Below are 7,500 nucleotides of genomic sequence, written 5' to 3'. Positions count from 1 at the left end.
ATTAATCATATATATCCTCCTGTAGACGTGTGGGGGAAAATCAATGGAATATATAGTGTGAAACAACAAAAAAAAAGGATCATGTGGTTTATTTACATCTTATTTAATTGGTAGTGCCAGATTTTTTCCCAAATAATTTCATAATTTTCTACCAGCAGTTCACATTCATTTGGGTATCCCTAAAACACCAACACTGAAATTTCTATCTTTCTAATTTTCCCTAATTAAAAGGTACCAAGTGATTTGTCATTTTTCTAAATGGTGTCTCAAAGATTAAAATTATTTTAAGTACTCATTGGAGTTTTAGTTTATCTGATCCATAAAGTGGTTCATATAAAGAACTTCTCTGAACTGACTGGTTCTTCTTTATCTTCATGATGGACTACCTCTAATATCTCCCATAAAACTAATTTTAAATGTATTTATTGTCTATATTTTTATTATAATTTGCTGCTTCCTAAAAATCATATTAATATTATTTGTGCATTAACTTTTATTTTGCATGAATGACATTTTGTTATATAATCTCATCTTAATCCTACAATTATTTTACCACATACTTGGATTTATCCATATATTTAAATGTAGATCTATACCCTTAAAAACTGCATAATAGTTTCTGATGTAAATACACTTTCTTCAACATAAAATACATCTCAACTGAATATGAAATCTTTGATTCTCATTGTTTCCTTCAGTATCTTGTAGATGTATCTTACACACCATTATTACTCTAGAGAAGGCTTCTTTCAGTGTAATTTTTTTCCCTTACACTAAAGTGAATCCAGGCGTGGTGGTGCAGATTTATAATCCCAGCCTTCACTACTTGGGAGATTGAGACAGAAGGATTGCAGATTCACAGCCAACCTCAACAACCTTGTGAGGCCCTGTTTAAACACACACACACACACACACACACACACACACACACACACACGTGTGTGTGTGTGTGGCTGGGAGTATAGCCCAGAGGTAGAATACCTTGAGTTTAATCTTCAGTAACACACATGCACAACCAAAAAACAAACAAACAAAAACCCCACTAAGATGACTTAATTATTGGATCATTAAATAATTATTTATCTTCAAAGTCACATATATTTTGGGGGGTATGGTACTGGGGACTGAACCCAGGGGAATTCTACTTTCAAGCTACACCCCCAACTCTATTTTTTTAATTTTTATTTTGAAACAGGTTCTCGCTAAATTAATGATAGTCTCATTACTTACCGAGGCTTTCCTTGAACCTGCAATCAATCCTGTCTCAGCCTTCCAAGTACTGGGATTACAGGTGTGCAATACCACACCTAACTAAAGTCACATAATTTTACAAGAAAATATCCTGGCACTGACCAGTCTCAACTGGTCAATTTTTAAGGTGTATTCACAGCATATCCTGTCTACAAGTTTAATTCCATAAGTGGCTACCTGAGGAAATGTTTAACCATTTGCTTAAGCAACAATTTTGTCAATTTTTCTTCTGTTGGGCATTTAGAAATATCGTTGAAGGCATTAATAATGTCCACAGGAAGAGCATAAAGAACATCAGCTACGAATGTAGGCCACCGATCTAAATCTAAGGTGTTGGGTGAGCATGGATACTTCTCTTAGCTCACATTTTCCTCATTTGTGATGTAAGATTAAGTGGCATTATGTACATAAATGATGCTGGCTTTTTGCAAGATGTGAAGTATGTTGATGATTAGCATTATTTTGCTAAAAGCATATCCTGACATCTATTTCGTATTACCGTTATAGAAGTATTCCATGGTCATTTTATCAGTTACACAACTTCCGTTATATGAATTTCTAGAATTTATTTAGCAATCTAAAAATTTAGTCATTTCGTGTTTTTCAAATTGCTTTCTATTTCTCAAATTTCTACATCGGAAAAGCATGTCCCATTGTTTGCTGGAGCTGATGGATCCCACCAGAAGCTGACCGAGTAGGAAGCCTGGTCTCTGGGAAGATCTTTTACTTAGACTCCTGTCCTCGGCTTATCAGAACAAGAGGTCATCCCAGCTCTGAGCATTAGATACTATTTGTTAATTTATTGTAACACATGGTGTTCATCTAATTGACGTCAGATAGAAACACTGACCACAAATACCTGTGCAGGTAAAACACATGACCTTTGGAAGAGAGCTACTTATCCTTTTGAGAGGTACAGCTTTTAGGTAGTCGTGGCCGAGTGGTTAAGGTGATGGACTAGAAATCCATTGGGGTTTCCCTGCGCAGGTTCGAATCCTGCTGACTATGAAGTAGCCTTTTTGGGAGGTGGCAATTGCTTGGAATTCAGCAGGTACAGCGAGATGGGATGGCTTCCTAGTTCACATACAGTCCTACTTTATGGGTCTAGGACTAGAGAAGACCCCAGATCAAGGCTGACTCTGCGGGACACATGCCTTTACCAACTTGCCTTAAAAGGGCTACCCTCAAAACTGAGATTCTGTAGCAGAGCACTAAAGCATTCCTTGGGGGAAAAGAAAACACCAATAGGACCAGTGCATTCATTCATAAACAAAACATCCTTTTGGAAAGTACACTGATATGGTTCTCAATGGCATTCTTTTTTTTTTTTTTTTTTTGTGGTACTGGGGGTGGAACCCAGAGGCTTTCTAACTCCGGGCTATACTCCCAGACCTATTTTCTATTTTTATTTGGAAACAGGGTCTCACTAAGTTGCTGAGAGCCTCACTAAGTAGCTGAGGCTGGCTTCAAACCTGTGCGATCCTCCTGTCTCACCCTCCCAAGCGCTGGGATTACAAGAATGTGCCACCACGCCCGGCTCAATGGCATTCTTCTCAATATAATTTTTAATTCATTTTGACATTTTCTTTGAACTGTATACATATTTCTCACCTTGGAAATAAGACACAATTTAAAGTTTTTATTTGATGCCCAACAAAATGCATTCTGGCTAGATATCAGTATTTATCCCTCAGAACTGTTGAAATTATGAAAATCTGATTTATAACCAGCAAGGCAAATGCCTCCCCCATTTTTAAGGTCCATGTCTGCCTAAAAAAGAGATTTGTCTTCAGAAACTGAAGGGTGCAGTCTTTATTAATAGTTCATTATATGTAAATTAGGCCCAAATTGGGACTTGTATTCTTTAAAGCTTTTAGACCTTTACTGGAACCCCCCCCACCCTCCTACATTTTTTTTTTTATCAAACCCAAGGCCCCCTGTGTGCTAGGAAAGCACTCTACCACCGAGCTACATCCCCTAGCCCCTTCTGCTCTTTATTTCTGAGGGATAGTACAATGTTAACATCCCGGTGACTGTGGCTTTGTCCCTTTCTGTTTTGGGTTTTGTAAGGTTAACCTTATACATTTTGGGAGATCTGCTGGGCTCTGTACCAGCAAGTGCTTGTAGCTATAAAAAAAAAATGCTGGAATCTTGGCATGGTGGCACATGCTTGTAATCCCAGCATTTGGGAGGCTGAGACAATGAGGCTCTTTGCAACTCAGTGAGACCCTGTTTCAAAAAATAAAGAATAAAAATAGGACTGGGGGTATAGCTCGGAGGTAGATTGTCCCTGGTTTCCATCCCCAGTACTGCAATAAATAAATAAATAAATAAATAAATAAATAAATATAAATTTAAAATGCTGGAGACTTATTTCTGGTCTCGAAAAGGTGAGAGGAAGTCGGTCATGGTAGTGCATGCTTGTAATCCTAGTGCTGGGACAGCTGGGATAGAAAGATCACAGGTTTTCAGCCAGCCTCAGCTACTTAGTGAGACTTTCTGCAACTGAGACCCTGTTTCAAAATAATGAATAAAAATATTGTTGTGGGTAGAATGGGTTCAATCCCTGGTAACACACACACACACACACACACACACACACACACACACACACACACACACACACACACTGAGAGGGGGAAGGCAAAAAAGCCAAACTGAAGGTGTCAGGTTGCTGACTTGAGCTTTCTCCTCGGGTGAGGGTGACCTTCCATCCTTCAGCTAAGGACTCTGAAGCTATCACAGAACAGAAGGAAGTAACTTAGATAGCAGAGGTGCATCGAGGTCACTGTCTTTAGTTCCCTTAAGAAAAGCAGATTTCTAGCCCAGCAGCCTATGCTTGTAATCTTAGTACTTGAAAGGCTGAAAGAGGAGGATTGTAGGTTCCAGGACAGTCTCAGCAAGTAGTGAGACTCTCATCAACCTACCAAGGCCCAATTTTTAAATAAAACTGGCTAGGAGGACTGTACTTCAGAAGCAGAATGACTCTGGGCTCAATTCCCATTACCACCAAAAAAAAGAAAAAAAATCTGAGCTCAAAGCACAAAAAATGTACAATACTTAGAGAGATTTAAGAGAAACCATCCTTTGCTTCTATTTCCATCTTGAAAGAAAAGGAAAATACCATAAATGGGTGGTTCTTCTCAGTGGACATCCCACAGTAAGCATTGAACAGGAGTTAAGTGGAGGTTCCAACAGTCCTCACCATCTGGGCTTTATTTCCTTCTGCTGGACCTACACATGTGTTATTATAGTGTCCCAAATATATATTATGAGGAACCAACACCCCATGAACCCTCTGGGAGGAGATAAAAACACAAAGAACTGGTCTGACAAGAATCTCAATGGGTGTGGATACACTTTGGGCCTCCTAATTTAGAAGACTGAAGCTAATTAAATCATATGGCTATAATTCATAGTATTTCTGAAAGAGTAGTATTAATATTATTGGTTCTTTCTTTTTCTTCTTCTTTTTTTTTTTGTGGTACTGAGGATTGAACTCTGGGGCATTCTACCTCCAAGCTATATCCCCAGTCCTATTTTATTTTTATTTTGAAACAAGGTCTTGCTAGGTTGATTAGAGTCTCACTATTTACTGAATCTTTCTTTGAACTTGAGATCCTCCTGTCTCAGCCTCCCAAGTACTGGGAATACAGGCATGAGCCACCACAACTAGGTGGCCATATTTCTTAAGCAGCTTTATAATTAGTTGCTGGTTATGGTGGTGCTCATCTGTAATCCCAGAACTTCGGAGGTTGAGAAAGAGGATTACAGGTTCGAGGACAGCCTTAGCAAGTAGTAAGACTTTCATCAACCTAGTAAGATCCTGCTTCCAAATAAGAAACTGAGGTTATAGCTCAAAGGAAGAATACCTCTGGGTTCAATCCCCAGTACCACACAGAAAAAAATAGTTTGGTGATTTTGAACCTTATTAGTTAAAATAGAGTAATTCTATTATTCAACGAGTAAGAGAATTAAAACTTCAGGGAGTCCCTGTTCGCTACACATTGTCTTCCACATTTTGGTGACGTCCCTATTAATGATTATCACAATTGTATGGGTTGAGTCATGGGCATCTTTTGCAAGAGATTACATGTATATTTGTTTTCTCTATGTTTTGAGATTTTTTTATATACTGGAGATTGAACCAGGGGCGTTCTACCTCTGAGCTAATCCCGAAGCCTTGTTTAATTTTTCATTTGAAACAGGGTCTCACTAAGTTGCTAGAAGCCTCACTATGTAGGAAAGGCTGGCCTTGAACCTGCAATCTGCCTTTTTCAGTCTCTCTAAGTATTGAGTTTATAGGCATGTACCACACCTGGCTTTTTGAGATTTTTTTTTTAAAACAACTCCTCCACATCTATCGAAAAAGCTGAGAATTCTAATAATAACTTCATGACTGTGAGATGGGGGGCAGAATTACCAGCTGCACTTTTTTGGCTGGGGAAATGCACAAAATACATATGAAAGAATAAACAGATTCCAAACAGGGATGGGCCACACATCTGTCTCCCCTGTGGCAAAGCTATGCTCACTACTATGTATTGAAGTGGAAGTTCTCCCTGCCAGGGCCCAAGTCTATTTTGAGGTTCACAGACAGACACAGGCACATGCACACCTAAAGGAACGACACTCAAGGCCTTGCGTGGCCATGCCATTAATTCCATTGCCAAAGTTAGTATTTACCTTTCCTTTCCTACTGTCCAGAATCAATTGCCTCCTCCATTGATCAGGGCCCATAAGCTGCCCCCGTATGGAGGATGACCAGTTGAAACTTCAACTGATCTCTCCAATGTTTACCCACCTAGAACTTGAAATTTTCATTTTTCCTATGTGTCATCATGCTGGCCAGGAGAGACTTCCCCAAACTCTCCCAAGCAAGCTGATTGCTGTCTGTAGAAAAGTCTTAATAGGAACAAGGTGGGGGCTGTGCCTTCTTTGGTTTCTGTAGCACTAAACACAACAGGACACACACACACTAGAAATACCCCGCCCTTCCTCGTGCACTCTCCTGGTCTTTTCTCTTTCTTCATGTTGGACACTTAGGTACTCTGTTCACCGGGTTCCTCTCCGGGCTCCTCTCTCTGTCTCAGGCAGCCAGTTCTTTCTCTCCTTGTCTGGGAAGCATCCGGTACAAAGACCTGGACAGTAGAGGGAACCTCCCTGTGGCCACAGTTAATCCATCATTCATCAGCCGAGAGTGAGCAGCCAGGAAGATTCCCCACACTGCCTAGTGTTCTCTAGGACCTGAAGGTCACAAGGGAGGGGGAACCAGTGGAGAAGAACCATAAACTGATTGCAAGGTGTTCTCTATAATCAGGAGAACCTGGTACTTCCTTCAGTATAAAAGTGAACCTAGCAGAGGATGGTTTCGATCCATCGACCTCTGGGTTATGGGCCCAGCACGCTTCCGCTGCGCCACTCTGCTTTCCACAGCAACGTGTAGTTCTAATCATTACTCATTTGTCTATCACTTCGCTGCCTTTTTCTGATTGCTTTTGTTTGCTGGGTTTTTGTATAGTCGGTTCATTCTCTCTGTTCTTCACTTTCTTCCTCACCCCACAATACGTGTCACTTTCAATCTGTCACGGCCACACGATCTCCACGCTGCAATCCCGTCTTCGCGAGCTTGTCAATCACCCCCGCCAAGTCAGAAACACTAACTCCACCGACGGGATAAGAAACAGACTTCTCGGCAGTGGGTGCGAGTTTGTCCACGAGGATCAGCTCCCCAGGAGCAGAATCACAGGCTTTAAAACGCATGGACAGTCGCGTCCTTTCTGGACCAGAGCCCGCCCTTCCTCCCACCACCTCCCAGGACCCACCAGCCAAAGTGCAGCAACGACTGACTGGCCTGTTGCTTGCTTTCCTGGAGCCCAGAGGACTCGATTTGACACGCGACCAAACTAAGCAAGGGGGGCTGCCAAACACCGGCTTTCTGTGGTCACAACTGGCAATCGGCGAGCCACACCCCAAGTTGGGACAAGCTCTAACGGGAGGTGGGGGGACACGGAGTGGAAAGAAAACGAATACTCCACCCCTGTACGAAATAAAGGAAAGTACAAGGAATTATGCACCAAAGAAATATCTTTCATCCCCAGATGACGCTTTTCAGTTGTTGTTTTGAGGGGGAGGGTAGTAGGGTTGTTTGCTTTTGCGGGATCCTCCTATGGTAGGCACGCGCTATTCCACTGAGTTACATCCTCAGCCTTGGTTAGTTTTTTTTTAATGTCTCTTTAAGTAAATTGT

The 7,500-nt window shown here is 41.1% G+C and overlaps 1 pseudogene across 1 annotated transcript in view; it reads left to right on the top strand.

Moving 5' to 3' along the window:
* The window catches only part of LOC308273231 (phospholipase A and acyltransferase 1-like), a 7,953-nt pseudogene extending 1,498 nt beyond the window's left edge, over positions 1–6,455 (top strand). The window contains exon 2 of the transcript in view: positions 6,298–6,455. The product of the transcript in view is annotated as a phospholipase A and acyltransferase 1-like (transcript). The remainder of the gene's footprint in view (positions 1–6,297) is intronic.
* Positions 6,456–7,500: the final 1,045 nt, after the last annotated feature.

The sequence above is a fragment of the Muscardinus avellanarius genome, assembly GCF_963383645.1.
Source record: "Muscardinus avellanarius genome assembly, chromosome: 14".
Lineage (NCBI taxonomy): Eukaryota > Metazoa > Chordata > Mammalia > Rodentia > Gliridae > Muscardinus > Muscardinus avellanarius.
The sequence above is the reverse complement of the archived record's forward strand: the minus strand, read 5'-3'. Positions and strand labels throughout refer to the sequence as shown.